The 19,168-nt window shown below is 42.9% G+C and overlaps 1 protein-coding gene across 1 annotated transcript in view; it reads left to right on the top strand.

Moving 5' to 3' along the window:
* Positions 1–19,168, top strand: part of LOC134349446 (protein diaphanous homolog 3-like) — a 576,191-nt gene that overhangs the window by 187,198 nt on the left and 369,825 nt on the right. The window lies entirely within an intron of this gene.

Here is a 19,168-nt window from a genome sequence, read left to right as displayed (position 1 = left end):
GTTTATAAGTAGCTCCAACTCTGCTACTTCGGGTATATTTTTAGTCATATTTGCAACTTACAAGATGGCACTTAAAAGTAGCAACTTTTTGCATGCAGCTCCAAAGGAAATTATCAAATATTCCCATCTAGCACTGCTACAGTTGAAATCCACAATCACAGCCATGGGTATATCAGTAAGCAGCATTGTTTTAAGGCATTCAAAAATTCTATTGATCCCCAAAATTGGCGGACCCCAGACTGCAGATGAAGTTCGCGTGTGCAGTTCCCCTTAAAGGAAAAGGAAATGAGGAAAGCCTGCTAGTCTGCAAATAAGATTGAAGTGCGGAGCCCTTAAATCCCCACTTCCTACTACACTGTTGGCGAATGTACAAAGCCTAGGATAGTGGTCACCAACCTTTTTAAGCCCAAGATCCCCTACCTCGACCTCAGTGAAAGGCAAGATCTACCTACTAAATTGTTTAGAGAAAAAGCAGCTCAAATTGTACTTCCAATTTGAGGCCTTTTATTTGGGCGAATTGTATTTGAATTACACAAAATACTTTTGTCAAACTTTCAAATTAATTCAAACAAGAAAACACTGTAACTAGCATATCAAACAGGCCATAGCTGTCTTTCTTTAAGAATATTACAATACTTCACACCTTTAATTCTAAGTTTCATTATTTAATTTTATTTCAACACGAAAAATAAATGAATAAAAATTGACTGTTGCACTCAGTGTGATGACTGGGGCTGAATACTTTCTGCTAGTTCCCCGAAATTTGGCTCATAACTACAGACAGCCAGTCTGAGAGGTGTAGGGTTGCCAACTGTCCCGTATTCTCCCCGCTAAGGTAGAACGTTCCTATGAAACCTTTCGTGCTGAAATGCTTTATGCCGAAGAAGCAATTACTATTAATTTATATGGAGAAAAATTCTGAGCGTTCCCAGACCCAAAAAAATAACCTACCAAATCATACCAAATAACACATAAAACCTAAAATAACACTAACATATTGTAAAAGCAGGAATGATATGATAAATAAACAGCCTATTTGAAGTAGAAATAATGAAAATTAAGCCAAAACCGAATGGTGGGGTAAAGAAAAATATCGGCACATCACGCATGTGCACACATGTGCCTGCGCAGGGCTTCATTGTCATCAAAGTTGCTGGTGAACGCAGCAGGCCAGGCAGCATCTCTAGGAAGAGGTGCAGTCGACGTTTCAGGCCGAGACCCTTCGTCAGGACTAACTGAAGGAAGAGTGAGTAAGAGATTTGAAAGTTGGAGGGGGAGGGGGAGATCCAAAATGATAGGAGAAGACAGGAGGGGGAGGGATGGAGCCAAGAGCTGGACAGATGATTGGCAAAAGGGATACGAGAGGATCATGGGACAGGAGGTCCGGGAAGAAAGACAAGGCGGGGTGGGGGGGAACCCAGAGGATGGGCAAGGGGTATATTCATGGTAGTCTTTCCCGGGGTAAACACAAATACCCGGGATTTGACTGCTACTTTTGTCTGTTATTTGGGAGTGAGAAAGTTGGCAACCCTAGTGAGGTGTCTGTCAGTAAGTCAGCTCCTGTACATAGATTTAATAATTTTCATCTGTGAAAATGCAATTTCACATAGATAAGTTAACCTGAAGTAGGCACTGTCTTTTATTGCTATAAAACCAACGTGCACACCGCGCATTGCTCGACCCCATCTGTAGTAATTGCCACCAGTTTATGAATGAGGATGTCATTTTCACGAACATATTTTTTAAACTCATTGTAAATATCCTCACCTCTCGTTCTTTCCTTTAATTGCAAAAGAGTGAGGAAGTCTTCCTTTGTTGTAAAATCCTGAAAAGCCATTCTGACAAATACAAGCTGAGCTGTTTGCATTACATCCAGGGATTCATAGAACTGTTGTGAAAAAATATTCACAGAATGACAAGTCGATCCACGTCCTCTGACAGTGATTCTACCCTCCTTGTCACTGTTGCAGGGCCAAGGAGTATATTATGTATTGTGGTTGTGATGCCGTTTTTGTTTTTAAAGTCATTAAAAACAGTCTCTGCGGTAATGACCATTGCTTCCTTGAACAAATCGCCATCTGTAAAAGGCTTCTTGTGTTTAGCCAAAAGGTGACTTACACAAAATGATGCTTCAATAGCAGCCTTATTTTGAGCAGCATGGTTTGTGGTAAACGATTGCTGGGCCTTCAACCCCGATTTCAGCTCAACTTTCCAGGCACGAGTTGCGCTCTTTGAGGGGTAGGTGTCTTTAAATTTCTGGTGTTTGGTGTTACGGTGCTGCTCCAGATTCCCTCTTTTAGTCAGTGCTAGTGTTTGGTGGCACAAAATACATACACACTTGTCTTTCACCAAGGTAAATAGAAATTCCTCTTCCTATTCTGGATGGAATTTGTATGTTTTCGCCTTCTTTTGTGGAGCCTCTGCCATGCTATTAGGATATCACGAGCGAGGGCCGATTGCGTCGCCTCTGATCTGAGCCGATATTCACCTAATTAATTAGCTTGTTTATTTCGTTTTTTTTTGTTAAAGATGTGCTGTGTGTATCCCGACTACCGCTGCACCCCTGCGTGCTTCGCGGCCCGGAGGTTGGGGACACTGCCGTATATCGATGTTTGCGACAGTTTGTACTGTTACCGAATCTGATTGGTCACTTTGATGCAGCGCAGGCTACGCTGAAAACGTGATGCATGGCGAGGGAACTACACACATGCGCACTGGGCAGAAAGAACGGAACTAAACCCCCGCAACCCAGAAACAATCCCTCTTTACAAACAGCTTTTCAGCGAAAATATTGCTATGTTACCATTATGCTAATTAGTATTACTTACTTTTATAATGCTCACATTACAACAGTATTTGTGTATTTATTTTTGATTTTTCTTCGGGATCTACTGGGAAAGTCTCAAAGATCGACCAGTCGATCGCGATCGATGGGTTGGCGACCCCTAGTCTAGGAAATAAAGTTTTCAAAAATCAGAGCAAAGTTGCAGTACCAGAGGGATATCAAGGATTGTTGTCTTCTTTGCTTCCAAGAAACATGGCTCACCATCCACCGCAGAGACAAAGCAATTGATCTAAAGGTAGAGAGGCGGAATATGTTTCATTGCACCAATTAACTCATTGTGGGTGTACAGACGTGCCGGTTCTGTATCAATTCTGCTCACCTGATCTGGAACATCTACCGGTCAAGTGTCATCAATTTTATCTGCCAAGGGAGTCTTCCACCGTCATCCTGGGAGTGGCGTACATTTCACTCTTGACCAATGTCAAGCAGGTAATGGAGAAGCTGAACAGTCACAAAGAGCACCCTGATGCTCTCCCTGTCATTGTGGGGGAATTTTAACCAAGCCATTTTGAAGAAATTACCACCAACACGTCACCTGTAGAACCAGAGGAGCCAACACACTTGAACACTGTAAAACTACAGTGAAGAAAACTTAAAGTGCAGGCACACCATCCCACTTTGGAAAGTCTGATCATCTGGCTGTACTCCTATTCTTGGTGTGCAGGCCGAGATTGAGGACCACAACAGCAGTGGTGAGGGCCATGAAGCTATGGTCAAGGAAGGTGGATGACTGCTTTGAATTAGTGGACTGGACAGAATATTCAGGGATTCATCTTTGAATCTGAATGTATATGCCACAGTTGTCACCGACTTCACTAAGACCTGTGTAGATGAGTGTGTGCCTTCGAGAACATACCAGACATACTCAAACCAAAAACCGAGGATGAACCAGAAGATTTGTAGCTGAGGGCTAGATCTGTGGCATTCAAGACCAGTGATCCTGAACTATACAAGAAGTCCAGGTGCAACCTATGAAAGACTATTTTAGGAGCAAATAAACAATTCCAACCCATTGAAGTTAGAAACTGAATCAGATACTCATTGCTCTGGCAGGGTTTGCAGGCCATTGTTTCCTACAAGGAGAAGCCTAACATAATGAATGGCTCTGATGCTTCATTCCCAGATGAGCTCAACTCATTCTTTTATGCATGCTTTGAAAGGGAGAATAAAACTACACCTGTGCGAATCCTTGCAGCATCTGGTGACCCTGTGATCTCTGTCTCAGAGCAATTTTCAAGATAAGTGTCAGGCCCTGATAGTGTACCTGGTAGGGCACTGAAAACCCGTGCCAATCAATTAGCGCGAGTATTCAAAGACATCTTTAATCTCTCACTGATGTCGTCCGGTGGTTCCCATCTGCTTTAAACGAGTGACAATCATACCAATGCATGGTGCCCAATAACAGCAGTGTGAACTGCCTCAAAGACTATTGTCCAGTTGCACTCATATACTGTAATATGTTGGGACCAGGTTAGATCCTCACAGATATTGACCACCCAGGAACTTGAAATTGCTCATTCTCTACTTCTGATTCCTTTGACGATTTGTTCATGTTCCCATATCATACCCTTTCTGAAGTCCACAATCAGCTCTTCGGTCTTACTGATGTTGAATGCAAGGTTGTTACTAATACACCACTCAACTAGCCAGTATATCTCGCTCCTGTATACCTTCTTGACTCACTCTAAAATTTTGCCAACAATGGTTGTGTCATCAGCAAATTTATAGATGGCATTAGAGCTCTGCCTAGTCACATAATCATGGGTATAGACAGCGTAGAGCAGTGGGCTAAGCACACATCCCTGAGGTCTGCCAGTGTTGATCATCAGTGAGAAGGAGTTCTTATTACCAATCCACACAGACAGTGGTCCTCTGGTTAGGAAGTCAAGGATTCAATTGCAGAGGGAAGTACAGAGGCCCATGTTCTGTAGCTTTTTGATCAGGACTGTAGGAATGATGGTATTAAACACAGAGTTATAGTCATTGAACAGCATCCTGACATAGGTGTTTGTATTGTCCAGGTGATCTAAGACCGTATGAAGAGCCATTGAGATTGCGTCTCCTGTAGATCTATTGCAGTGATAGGCAATTTTCAGGGCCTTGCTGATAGGAGGAGGCACCCAGGTGTGAGTCAGATCAGCTGGTTTAGTGGTGTCGCAACAACAACCTTGCCCACAACATCAGTAAGACCAAAAGGGTAAGAGGAGGACACACACACCAGACCTCATAGAGGTGCCAGCAGTGGAAAGGGTGAACAGTTTCAACATCTCTGAAAATCTATCCTGGGCCCAACATATTGTTGGAATTACAAGGACAGTGGCTATATTTCATTAGGAGTTTGAGTTGATTTGATATGTTACCAAATACTTGCAAAGATGTACGATGACAAGCATTGTAAGTGGTATCATCACGACCTGGTATGGGGGGCCCCACTGCAAAAGTGTGGAAAAAGCTTCATGAAGTTACATTCCCAACCAGCTGCATCATGGATACTAGCCTCCCCAGCTTCGAGGACATCTTCAAAAGGCAATGCCTCAAATACAACATCCATCATCAGGGACTCATATAGTAATATACGCTTTTTTAAGATTATGTATTGCACTGTATTGCTGCCGCAAAATAACAAATTTCACTGTGTATGCCTGTGAGATTAAACCTGATTCTAATTCTTCTGATACTGAATCTGATCCCGATTTGACCTGAATGCATTCAGCTATTTAGTTTCTCATTCCTTAGACTCATGTACTTGATGCATGATTGGTATTACTTCCTGTATGATTGTGACCTTCTCCTACCATAGATACATTTGCATTGCCATCTCCACTTGAACTGAAATCAGTCAGGGCATCTTCTATATTTTTCTACAAGATCCCTGGTTTTCTATGTTTCTGCCATACAAGGTGTTAGTCAGTTAAATCTTTACTCACTGGCTTATTTGCATCCATGGCAAGTGTATTGACCATATTAAATTCAGGTACTTCCCAGTCCTTCTGCATAGCTTCTCTGAACAAAATATGTCCATGTGCTTTTTCGTACCTGAAACTTTATCCAGCATGTGTTGTCAGGGATCATCTTGACAGATTTCATGTTAGTTCAGAACTAAAGTCTTCAAGTATTTTCTTAGAATTCCACTTTCCTTCTACCCTTTAATTGGTTTGTGTGTACTTTCGCTGCTTGTTTCTTTTTGAATCTTTACCTCTGATTCTGAAACCCTGTAAGCATCATTAAGTCACAGAATGTTTATTCGGTAATTATGGAGTCCCTCTGAGCTTCCAAATCTCACTGTCTCCTGATTCACTCCTTGCTCTTCAGCAAAACGACGTTTCTCTAATTTCCTTTTCCTCTCTTGTCTTGATTTGTTTTTATTATGAATTAATATATTTAATATTAAGGCTCTGGGGGTTTAAACCACAGCCAGTTATTTCTATCTGTTTTGCCTTTTACTTGATTGTCTGTAAAACTGTTATCTCTAATTTGTGGAATGCCATTATTAGGGAACTTGTCTTTCAGTAACCTTCCCTGTTCACTTGTACAATAGAAAGGGTCTGCTCTGAACTGCAGTTTTAAGACTTAAATGAATTTATAATCCTGAGAATTTAGCAGCTTCATAATGCACAAGAAAATTCGTAAGACATATTAAATTACCTTTTGGTCTCACTGTAGCCATCTTCTTTGCTGCTTCAGAATGGATCAGAATTAATTTGTATTTGTTGGTATGCCTGAGCTTACAAGCAAATTCCCGTTTAGACCAAACTCTTGTCAATCTTTTGCAGCTAAATTAACTATTGAGTTGCATTTATTCACTTGTCAAATCTCAGGCAGTCCTGAATCTTCACGCATTTTTTCCCCCACAGTAAATACTCAAGATAATGCATGATGGTGCATTTTGGTAAAAAGAACAATGGTGCGGACTACTACTTAAAAGGGGAGAAGGTCCCTCAGCGGTGCAGAGGGACCGAGGAGTCCTCGTGTAAAACTTCCAGAAAGTTAACTTACTGGTTGAATCTGTGGTAAAGAAGGCAAATGCAATGTTGACATTTATTTCAAGGGGAATAGAATATAAAAGCAAGGAGATAATGCTGAAGCTTTGTAAGACACCAGTCAGGCTGCACTTGGAATATTTTCAACAGTTTTAGGCTCCGTATCTCAGAAAGGGTGGGTTGTCATCGGAGAGAGTCCAGAGGAGGTTCACGAGGTTGATTCTGGGAATGAAGGAGTTTACATATGAGGAGTGTTTGGCAGCTTCGGGCTTGTACTCACTGGAATTTAGAAGAATGTGTGGATATCTCATTGAAACCTACTGAATGTTGAAAGGACTAGATAGGGTGGATGTGGAGAGGATGTTTCCTGTGGTGGGTATCCAGAGCTAGAGGGCAAAGCCTTAAAATTGAGGGGTGATCTCTTAGAACAGAGGTAAGGAGGATTTTTTTTTAGCCAGAGGGTTGTAAATCTGTGGAATGCTCTGCCGCAGACTGTGGTGGAGGACAGGTGCGTGGGTATTTTTAAAGTGGAAGTTGATCGTCTCCTGATTGGTCAGGTATCAAAGGATATGTCAAGAAGGCAGGTATATGGGGGATGAGTGAGATCTGCGATCAGCCATGATGGAGTGGCGGAGCAGACGCGATGGTCTAAATGGCCTCATTCTGCTCCTTTGTCTTATGGTCTCTTGGAGACTAAATCATTGAAAATACTCAATGAAGAAAGCTCGAGCTTTGTTGTCTAGGGCATTTTAGGGTTATGGGGAACGGGGGGAAAGTGGAACTGAGGCTATGAACGGATTAGCTGTAATCCTGGTGAACAGTGGAGCAGAATGAAAGTGCATTTGCCTAATTCCACTTTTTCCCTTTTTAGATTAGATTAGATTATGAGGACACTCAGTCCTCGTTTATTGTCATTTAGAAATGCATGCATTAAGAAATGATACAATGTTCCTCCAGACTGATATCACAAAAAAAAGGCAAACCAAAGACTAACACTGACAAGACCACATAATTATAACATATAGTTACAGCAGTGCAATGCAATACCATAATTTGAGAAAGAGCAGACCACGGGCACAGTAAAAAAAAAGTCTCAAAGTTCCGATCGACTCCCGATAGCAGGCGGCAAAAGGGAGAAACTCTCCCTGCCATAAGCCTCTAGGCGCGACAACTGCAGATGCATTGGAAGCACCCGACCACAGCCAACTCTGAGTCTGTCTGAAAGCTTCGAGCCTCTGACCAGCCCCTCCGATACAGCCTCCCGAGCACCATCCTCTGACGAGTGCTTCGACCCTGTCCCCGGCCGCCGAGCAAAAAGCGAAGCCGAGGACTCAGGGCCCTCTCCTCCGGAGATTCTGGATCACACAGTAGCAGTGGCAGCAAAGAAAGCATTTCAGAACTTTCTCCAGATGTTCCTCTGTGCTCTCACGTCTGTCTCCATCAAATCAGGATTGTGCACGACACCGTACTTGACAGATAACAGATATCATTCACCGGAGTGGCCGCTGCGCACTGCATCGCGCCACCATCTTCTTGTCCTCCATTTACCTAATTCTACTTTTTCCCTTTTTTTTGTTATTACAGAGATAATGCATAATTTTGGTCACAGATTCAATATTTCAGTTGCTGATATTTGTAGCACAGTTATAATATGTTGCTTTGGTCAGAATTCAATGCCATTTAATTTTTTTTTGTTGGTCTTTTACTATTTGGGTGTTGAAATCTAATCCATATTGTTGATTTAATTCCATTTAAGTAAAATAATGAATTGTTTTTTTTTATGAGAATGATTTCTGTTTATAGGACCTTAAAAAAAACTTGTCTTATGTGACTACCAATGAGAAGGTGATTAATTGTGGAATTTTAGTTTCTGAGCTACTTAAGCTTGACATTTGGTGAGGCAAGAAAATTGGTGTGTAACCTTATTTCTAGATGTCAAAGAGCTAAATGTTGAAAGAATTACAAGAATAAAAAAAATAAAAAATACTAATTTCATGTGAATTTTGATGTCCAATTTAGAACACAGAACAGTGCTGCACAGGAACAAGCCATTCAGCCCACCATGTCTGTACTGACCAATCTGATTTGCCTGAACATAGTCAATATCCCGCTATCCTTCTGCCTGTCCATGTATCTCTCTAAGTAACATACATCAAAGTTGCTGGTGAACGCAGCAGGCCAAGCAGCATCTATAGGAAGAGGCGCAGTCGACGTTTCAGGACGAAGGGTCTCGGCCTGAAACGTCGACTGCGCCTCTTCCTATAGATGCTGCTTGGCCTGCTGCGTTCACCAGCAACTTTGATGTATGTTGCTTGAATTTCCAGCATCTGCAGAATTCCTGTTGTTTATCTCTCTAAGTGTCTCTTTTGCGTTACTGTCCTATCTGCTTTTATTGTCGACTGTGACAGCATGTTTCAGGCACTCACTGCCCTTTGTGTAAACAAGAAAAAAATGCCCAGCACATCTCTTTTATATTTCCCTCCTTTCACTCTAAATAGGCTCTCTAGAACAAAGAATGTTACAGAACAGGACAGGCCCATCGGAGCTTTGCCTGCCCTTGAAGCTAATCCAAGATTAATGTCATCATTCCCTCCTGCACAGCCCTCCATTTTTCTCTCATCTATGTTCTTAACTTAGAGTCTCTTATATGTCCCTAATGTATCTGCGTCTACCACTACCCATGACAAAGCGTACCTTGAACAGCAAGTTCAAGTTTGGTTGTCGTTCAACCGTACATCAATATAGGCAAATGAAACACCAATCTTCTGGGACTAAGATGCAAAACACTTTACCAACATCACACTGCACAAAGCACAAATAGCACAGTTATTGCAGAAAATCATACAGTCGTAAAAACAATAGAGCCCAAATCCCTGAGTGGCATGACTGCAGATTCTCCTTCCATGGAGCAAACACGGAAGGGCGGCACGGAGTGAACACTGGAGGTTAGCACTAACAAGAAGGGCCAGTTCCCAACTCAAAATGAATTCCAGTGCACACATCGAGGCCTCCAGTGTCTTCTCCCCTGGGCGGCTGCAACAGGCGATCCTACGGCGAAGCCTAATCCTCGCCACAACTGAAGCTCCCAAGTTGTTGGTCTCGCCAATGGACCAGTGAAACCATGCACAGTCTCGACACAACAATATGCAACAAGTTCAGGCAACAACACAACAACAATACACCATAAATGTAGCTCCATCACTATCAAGCAGCTTACTGATCGATGGTTCTGCAGTGCTTGATGGTCTTAGTCTCCAGCAGTCATGAAAAGGACATAGGGGACAAACAAGTACACCTTTGTTTGGACCAGAGTATCTTCTGCATCCAAACACACCATCATCTGTATGCAAAATACTGCTCTGTGTGCTCTATTCTCTTGAAAAAAAACACATCTGTCATCCCCATTTTCACTCAGTGGTCACTTCATTAGGTATACCTCATTAATGCAAATATCTAATATCTTGCAGCAACTCAATATATAAAAGCATGCAGACATGGCCAAAAGGTTCAATTGTTGTTCAGACCAAGCACCAGAATGGGGGAAGAAATGTAAATTAAATGACTTTGATGGTTGGTACCAGACGGGGTGGTTTGAGCATCCCTAGAATTGGTGCAAAAACAAAAAAAAATCGTTGAGCAGCAGTTCTATGGGTGAAAATGCCTTCTTAAAGAGAGAAGTCAGAGGAGTATGGCCAGACTGGTGGAAGTTTACAGGAAGGCAACAGTAACTAAAATAACCATGTTACAACGGTGATGTACAGAGAGCAATTTCTACTCCACCTCTGTCGCCTCACACTTCTTGTGCTGGCTATCTCTCCTCCATCCTTTCAGCCCCAGATGACTGAAAATGTGCCTGTCCACGTCTCTCCCCAGATGCTGCCTGACCCACATTTACATCCAGCAGCATCCTTTGGTCACTATTTACAATTCCAGCAGTTTGATATCATCTGCAGATTTACTATTTAGATCACCCACAATTTCATCCATTTACATGAATATATAATATGACAAACAACAGAAGTCCCAGCACTGATTTTTGTGGTGAGAAGCCTACAGTGAGGAAAAAAAAACACCTTTCCAGCACTGCTGTCTGTCTTCTGTGTCCAAGCCAAATTTGTATCAAATTTACTTAGCATAAATCTCTTGTGACCTAAGCTTCTGGACTAACCTACCACAAGAAACTTCCTCAAATGTTTTACTAAAATCAATTTAACAAAATCCTCGTTAATCATTTTCATCATTTCCTCAAGTAGTTTAATCAAATATGTGAGATAGGACCTCCGCTGCACAAAGCGTGCTGACAATCCTGAATAAATCCATGCTTTTTCAAAGTGTGAGTAAATCACGACTCAAGAAATCTTTTCCAGTAGCGTCCTTATCACTGATATCAGATTCATCGTTGTACAAATCTCTGGATTGTCACTTGTTGCTCTTAAACAATGGAAAAATAGTGGCTGTTCTGCAGACTTCACTGGTAACTAAAGAGGATCTCTGTCTCGGTCCCATGCGATATCCTCTTTTAACTCCCTCAGTATCCTAGGATGGATTCTGTGAGCCACTGGGTACTTTTCCACCTTAATATTTTTAAATATTTTACTTAATAGCATATCCTAGAACATAAATACCTCACCCCCATCTCACCATAATTCGTATCTCTTTATGGTAAATACCATTGTAAAGACCTCGACCACCTTCTCTGGCTCTGCACATATATTTCTTCGTTTGACCTTGATTGGACCTACCCTTTCCTAGCCTAGACTCTTGCTTCAGATATACAAATAAAATGTCATAAGTTCTCCTTAATCCTACTTACCAAAGACATTTCATGACTATTTATTAGTTTTACTCATTCCATGTTTAAGTTTTTTGCTGCTTCCCCCTCCATATCACCAAGGGCCTTGTTCAATTTAAGTTTCTTCAAACTTGTGTATGTTTCCATTTACTTTTTGATTAAACCATGACTATATCACAACTTCTTTCTCTTTTATCCTCATGGGAACATCCTGGTCATGAACTCTAATCAGCTAGCCTTTAAAAACTTCCATATGTCAGATTAACACTCATGTAGCTGCTCCAAATCTTATTTCCCCAGTTCCTGTTTAATAATATTGTGATTGGTTTTTCCCTAATTTAACACTTTCATCTTAAGTTCAGTCTTACCCTTATCCATAATTATCGTAAAACTTAGGGAATTATGATAACTGTTCCTAAAATGCTCCCATGATAAAACTTTGATCGCCTTCCCAGTACATGATCTAGTTAGACTATCTACATATTGTTTCAAGAAACTCTACTCTTTGCATCTAACAAATTCCACACCATTTAACTATTTAAAACAATTCAAAACAGTAAGTAGAAAAGCAGTGAGAAATTACTCATGGAAGCATCCAAAACCATGCAAATGTTTATTAACGATTATATAAAAGCACTATTTAAATTGGACCAATTGGGAGACAGGAAAACATAACTCCATGGTCTCAATTAAAAAACAAAGCGGGCCCACTGATTCTCCTCACTGTTGGGTTTCTTTGATTTTGGGGGATCATGCCCTCTCCAACTGCTGATTCAAAAGATTAATAAATGTTTTCAACCTTTGTATCATGAACTTCCAATTTAGACTGGCTTATGAAGGTCATTTTAATCTGTGGATACTTGGAAACATTTGGATTTATATTTGGAATTGAGTGAAGTTGGACTGATATACAGTGGATGATTGGATATAGGAGTCTGTCATCAACAGGGCACTGTGATTGAAACATTTCAGTGCATCACTCATTTGGGATTTCAATCAGGATACTTGGGCAACATACATAAAATTATTGGAGGAACTCAGCAGGCCAGGCAGCATCTATGGAAAAAAGTACAGTCAATGTTTCGGGCGGAGATCCTTTGGCAAGACTCGAGGGAAAAAACATGAGTTGATTTAAAGTGTGGGGGGAGGGGAGGGAGAAACACAAGGTGATAAGTGAAACTGGGAGGGTGAGGGATGAAGCAAGGAGCTGGGAAGTTCCAATAGGATCCCACCACTAAACCCAACTCTTCCCCCCGCCCCCCCCAACTTTCTGCTTCCCTCAGGGATTGCTCCCTACATGACTCCCTTGTCCCTTGTCCATTCATCCCTCCTCACTGATCTCCCTCCTGGCACTTACCCTTGCATGAGGAACAAGTGCTGCACCTGCCCCTACACCTCCTCCCTCACTACCATTCAGGGCCCGAAACTGTCCTTCCAGGTGAGGCGATACTTCACCTGTGAGTCTGTTGGGGTCATATGCTGTGTCCTGTGTATGCAGTGTGGTCTCCTGTATATTGGCGTGTCTCGACGTAGATTGGGAGACCGCTTCACTGAGCACCTGTGCTTCGTCCCCAAGAAGAAGTGGGATCTCCTAGTGGCCACCCATTTTAATTCCACTTCCCATTCCCATTACACTATGGCCATCCATGGCCTCCTCTACTGTTGCAATGAGGCCACACTCAGGTTAGAGGAACAACACCTTGTATTCCATCTGGGTAGTCTTCAACCTGATGGCATGAACATAGATTTCTCTCCCGCCCTCTCCTTCACGTTCCCCATCCCCTTTTCCCTCTCTCATTTTATCTCCTTTACCTGCCCATGGCCTTCCTCTTGTGCTCCTCCACCCTTTTCTTTCTTCCATGGCCTTCTGTCCTTCTACCAGATTCCCCCTTCTCCAGCCCTGTACCCCTTTCACCAATCAACTTCCCAGCTCTTTACTTCATCCCTCCCACTCCCAGTTTCACCTGTCACCTTGTGTTTCTCTCTCCCCTCCCCCACATTTTAAATCTACTCCTCATTGACTGTACTTTTTTCCATAGATGCTGCCTGGCCTGCTGAGTTCCTCCAGCATTTTGTGTGTGCTGCTTGGATTTACAGCATCTGTAGATTTTCTCTTGTTTGTGATTAGAATACTTGGGCATGTAGGTTATCACATTTGTTGCATATGCATCTTTGTGCCATGAATAAAATGTCACAGCCACTTTTATGTTTAAGGGTCCACTATATTTTTTTAAGCGGCATATGGTCAACAACAGCACTGCATGCTAATCGGTTGGGATCACAGTTTTATGATACAGACTCTCTAACATAAAACAATTTCAAGTTTATGTTCGAGGCAATTATAATGTTGTGATGGTGCAGCATTTTTGTCAGAGTAAATGAGTTGTATACAACACTAGACAATGGGGTGACCCGTTGGGGCACACTTTGAGAGAAGGGTAGTGCAGTCTGATGTAACCAGAATTAACGTTGAATTTTCCTGAATGCTATTGGTATCGCTTTGCTTTGGAAACTGAAGTAGAAAACCTCAGTTTATTAAAGAAGAATGATGCGTAGCAAAGCAAATATAGCTCCTCCTCGTTTAACGAATGACACTTTTAATGGCATAATTTCTGGTTCATCTGCCACCCTTGTGCCTCTCGTTGTCATTCATCCCTTTCATCTCCCATCTCTTCATCTCTTCTGCTGTTTGTTCTTTGTCTCTGATCCTGAAGACGTGCATTTCTCAGCTCCTTTGTCTCTTCCTCCTGTGCCTGTTTTTGTCATTCTGGAGACGTGCAGCCCTTTCATCCCCTGTCTCTTCATCTCTTCTGCTGTTTGTTGTTTGTCTCTGATCATGGAGACGTGCATGCCTCTCCTCCTCTGTCTCTTCTTCTCTCATCTTTTTTTGTCCTGACTCTTTGATCCTGGAGTTGTGAGGCCCTGGCCTTATCTGATTCTTGTTCTCTCCGTCTCCTTGTTGCTTCCCAACAACATTTGGCGTCATCTCGTGACCATAACGACCCCCTTCCCTTTCCACGCGGCATAATTAGGCTGACCATTTTTGTTTTACCCTAATGTTGGATAGAAGATACGAAGCAGTAACATCAAAGGATGCTGATTATTCTTGATGTGGTTGGCGCTCTCCTAAATGGATGTGATATAGTCACCGCTGTCCTTTGACTGCAGCAAAGGGTTTTATGGGTGTCCCGAAGTATGTCATTACAATAAGATTTAATGATCTCTTATTGATGGGTGACAGTTAGATCTGTCCCAATCCTGCACATGCTGATGGTGATTAGCAGAATGTGACCCCTCGAAATAGAGCTGCCCTGCCCTTTTGCTCCGGTAGGTGTCGCTGCTGAGGCTGGCCGTGCACATGCGTTGGGCTGTCGCGTCCCGATTTCCATGATGGCCGATCGGCTCCAGGGTGAAAGCAAGCCTGTTGATTTTGGCGAATGAGCAATTTTATACGAATATATAACCCTGAACTTTTCCTGCATTCTGTACATTAGCGCATTTTAATTCGATTTAGCCAAAAGAAAGTGCCACTGTAATGCACCGTTTGTGCTAATTGGAGGTCACAAACAGACAGACAGAGCATGAGAGTTTTAGCAGTATATAGATGAATATTCTTGGTCAGAATCTATATTCAATCAGCAGTTGGAAAGCATGCAACACACATCAAAATTGCTGGTGAACGTAGCAGGCCAGGCAGCATCTCTAGGAAGAGGTACAGTCAACGTTTCGGGCCAAGACCCTTTGTCAGGACTAACTGAAAGAAGAGCTAGTAAGAGATTTGAGAGGGAGAGGGGGAGGGGGAGATCCAAAATGATAGGAGAAGACAGGAGGGGGAGGGATGGAGCCAAGAGCTGGACAGTTGATTGGCAAAAGGGATATGAGAGGATCATGGGACAGGAGGCCCAGGGAGAAGGAAAAGGAGGATGGGGGGAAATAACCAGAGGATGGGCAAGGGGTATAGTGAGAGGGACAGAGGGAGAAAAAGGAGAGTGAGAGAAAGAATGTGTGTATGTAAATAAATAACGGATGGGGTACGATGGGGAGGTAGGTCATTAGCGGAAGTTTGAGAAGTCAATGTTCATGCTATCAGGTTGGAGGCTACCCAGACGGAATATAAGGTGTTGTTCCTCCAACCTGAGTGTGGCTTCATCTTTAGAGTAGAGGAGGCCGTGGATAGACATATTGGAATGGGACGTGGAATTAAAATGAGTGGCCATTGGGAAATCCTGCTTTCTCTGGCGGACAGAGCGTAGGTGTTCAGCGAAACGATCTCCCAGTCTGTGTTGGGTCTCACCAATATGTAGAAGTCCACATCAGGAGCACCGGATGCAGTATATCACCCCGGCCAACTCACAGGTGAAGTGTCGCCTCACCTGGAAGGACTGTCTGGGGCCCTGAATGGTGGTAAGGGAGGAAGTGTAAGGGCATGTGTAGCACTTGTTCCACTTACAAGGATAAGTGCCAGGAGGAAGATCGGTGGGGAGGGATGGGGGGAACGAATGGACAAGGGAGTCGCATAGGGAGCGATCCCTGCGGAAAGCGGGGGGGGGGAGGGAAAGATGTGCTGAGTGGTGGGATCCCATTGGAGGTGGCGGAAGCTACGGAGAATAATATGTTGGACCCGGAGGCTGGTGGGGTGGTAGGTGAGGACAAGGGGAACCCTATTCCTAGTGGGGTGGCGGGAGGATGGAGTGAGAGCAGATGTGCATGAAGTGGGGGAGATGCGTTTGAGAGCAGAATTGATGGTGGAGGAAGGGAAGCCCCTTTCTTTAAAAAAGGAGGACATCTCCCTCGTCCTAGAATGAAAAGCTTCATCCTGAGAGCAGATGCGGTGGAGACGGAGGAATTGCGAGAAGGGGATGGCATTTTTGCAAGAGACAGGGAGAGAAGAGAAATAGTCCAGATAGCTGTGAGAGTCAGTAGGCTTACAGTAGACATCAGTAGATAAGCTGTCTCCAGAGATAGAGACAGAAAGATCTAGAAAGGGGTGGGAGGTGTCGGAAATGGACCAGGTAAACTTGAGGGCAGGGTGAAAGTTGGAGGCAAAGTTAATGAAGTCAATGAGCTCAGCATGCGTGCAGGAAGCAGCGCCAATGCAGTCGTCGATGTAGCGAAGGAAAAGAGGGGGACAGATACCAGAATAGGTTTGGAACATAGATTGTTCCACAAAGCCAACAAAAAGGCAGGCATAGCTAGGACCCATACGTGTGCCCATAGCTACACCTTTAGTTTGGAGGAAGTGGGAGGAGCCAAAGGAGAAATTATGAAGAGTAAGGACTAATTCCGCTAGACGGAGCAGAGTGGTGGTAGAGGGGAACTGGTTAGGTCTGGAATAAGAAGCAGAGAGCTTTGAGACCTTCCTGATGGGGGATGGAAGTATATAGGGACTGGACATCCATGGTGAAAATAAAGCAGTGGGGGCGAGGGAACTTAAAATTTTCGAGAAGTTTAAGAGCGTGAGAAGTGTCACGAACATAGGTAGGAAGGGATTGAACAAGGGGGATAAAACCGTGTTCCATCCCCCATCAGGAAGGTCTCAAAGCTCTCCGCTTCTTTTTGGCCCGCTGCATTCACCAGCAACTTTGATGTGTGTTGCTTGAATTTCCAGCATCTGCAGAATTCCTTGAGTTGGAAAGCATGTTTTATTTGAGGTTGTTTACATTTGTAATTTTAAGCAGATTTGCCAAATGCAATATATGGAGAACAGTTATTTGGTAATACAGTTTGACTACCCCCTTATCTGCCTCAAAGCAACACATTTTAATATGTCAGTGATAATAAACCTGGTTCTGATTTTGATGTAGGGCTGCTGTTCATCTACTACTGGCTGGAGTTCAAACAACACCGCCAAATTTATCACCAAATTTACCACCAAGCTTCAATACCTCCTATTGCAACTGCGTCCTCGACTTATTCATTGGATGACCTCCCTAATGAAGGATTGAGAACAACATCTTATCACTGACCATCAAATTAGGTGCACTTCAAGGCTGCATTTAGCCCCCTGCTTTACTGTTCGTACACCCATGACTGCATGGCTAAGCGCAGCTCCAATACTATCTGCACAGTTGATAATGGCGCCAACGTTGTTGGCTGAATCATGGCTGGCTATGAATCAGTGAACAGGAGTGAGATAGAACATCTGGTTGAGTGATTGCCTGTTCTGATCGGAGGGACGAAAGTGGAGAGAGGTAGCCCCTACAATTTCCTGGGTCTAGCATCGCGGATGACCTGTTCTGGGCCCTTCTTCAATCATGAAGAAGGCACGCTAACATCTTACTTTCTTAGAAGCTGAAGATTTGCCATGTCACGATTACTCTAACAAAGTCTGACAGATGCATTGTTGGAAGTATCCTGACTGATTGCATCTTGGTCTGGTACAGCAATTCAAAAGCATGGGAATGTTAGATGCTGCAGAGAGTATTGGACACAGCCCAGTCCATCATGGCATGGCCTAGTCTATCACGGAATAGACTTTCCACCATTGAAAACATCTATATGAGGCGCTTAATCAAGAAGGCAACATTTATCATCAAGGGTTCTCACCATCTACTTCACACCCTCTTCTTGCTGCTGTCATTGGGCAGAAGTTCCACACAATCAAGCTCAGCATAAGCTACTTTCCTGCAACCATCAGCTGCTTGAACCACCCTGCAGAATGTTACCTCAGTGTGGGAACACTACGAACACTATCATCGACCTATCTCCTATTATGTTTTTTTCCTACCTTTTTACACAATGTTTCCTTCACTGTCTTGTGTAATTTATGTTTGCTGTTTTTGTATGTATCTGGCATGCCTGTAATGCTGCTGCAAGCAAGTTTCTCGTTGTGCCCGCACCTCACCATAGGGGAGCATGTGACAATAAACGCAACTTTACAAAAATTTAAGCTGTTTTTCTAATGCAAACTAAATGTACAAAGTAAGTTTGTAAATTGAATACTTTGCATATTCTTGCCTGAAGTGTTTTGAAATGCCCCCTGCTGCCACTGCCATGAACTTCATTGGCACATGCATTGTCTGCAGGTGACACTTGTCACTTATTCATTTACTATATCAAGAGGTGCCAGCAGCTGGTTCTTTTGTTGCTCTTCTCTCTTGCTTATTCCTATGTGTTCTTAGCACAGTTTTTCAATAGGTGGGTGTCTCCAAGAGTATCCATGTGACATGCTACTGTGCACTATCTATGCAAAATTCGGAAAGTCACTAACTATTCAAACGTAACTGAGAAATATGAAAACCAAATTAGCACTTTTTAAACAATTAATACTATTTAATTTAAATTAAATTAAACAAAATTGTCTCTTTACCATTCTATAGGCAATGTTTTCTTTCCCTTGATTCCAATTGGATTGGTGCTCTGTAGTCAGTTTAACCTGGTGGGATTCAGTCAACAAGTGGTCTAGGAGCTGGGACTCTGTGGAAGTATTCATTGTCCTGTTAAATGCACTAGTGTGGCATAAGGGCATCTGGTAACACAAGTGGCATGATGCCTTTCACAGCTTAAATTTCTATCCGTGTTGAACTTCCAGCTTTCAATCAGTAATTTAAG

The sequence above is a fragment of the Mobula hypostoma genome, chromosome 7 (assembly GCF_963921235.1).
Source record: "Mobula hypostoma chromosome 7, sMobHyp1.1, whole genome shotgun sequence".
NCBI lineage: Eukaryota > Metazoa > Chordata > Chondrichthyes > Myliobatiformes > Myliobatidae > Mobula > Mobula hypostoma.
This window is presented reverse-complemented; position numbering and strand designations above follow the sequence as displayed.